This window comes from Rhea americana, unplaced genomic scaffold, assembly GCF_003343005.1.
Source record: "Rhea americana isolate MKP2758 unplaced genomic scaffold, rheAme1 scaffold_13, whole genome shotgun sequence".
NCBI classification, from domain to species: Eukaryota; Metazoa; Chordata; class Aves; order Rheiformes; family Rheidae; genus Rhea; species Rhea americana.
In genome coordinates, this window is record NW_028185372.1 from 8161435 (window position 1) to 8162121 (window position 687).

Consider the following 687-nt stretch of genomic DNA (forward strand, 5'->3'; position numbering starts at 1 on the left):
TCAGCTGGTTAAATATTAGTGGCCAGAAGTTGATCTAAAACATTAATAGCACACCTTTTGAATTCAGAGATCAGTTATGTTTTTAATCCCTCCTGCCCAAGCTGTAATCTTGTCCTACCGTACGCTTCCAGGCCAGGTGGATGAGCCCAGCACTCTCATGACCTGCTGAGGGCTGGGCTGCGTGCAGGCGGGTGCCCATGTTCTTAATTCTTGCTTACTGTTCGAGGGTGAGCTCTGTGCATCCGCAGCGTTGACTGTCACCGCATCTGGCACTTGCACTGAGCAGAGTGTGCGGTCCCTCCCATAATCTTTCAGTCTTGCTCGCTATCTTTCCCTCTAATCTCATACATTCTTCCTCGCAACCTGTTGTTGTTAAACACGCTGTTCCCTGTTAGAGCTGCTGTGTGGCCACTTTTGTTCGTGCATATTTACTATGGCTGTGGTTTGACCATCTTTGGTCTGCAAGTCACTCTTGCAAATGTGTTTCAGACAAATGTGAAAAAATTATTTGAACAACAGCTGCTAATTATTTTCCTCCCTACCATCAGATATTTGTGGATATGGAAGGCAGAGCTTCCCTCTTACTGGCTAATTCCCTCTTTCCTATTTCAGAACTTGCCAGACCTTTTTCCTGTTTTTTTCCCACAACAAATAAGAAAACTTGGTCCAGTATGGATAATGGATAAA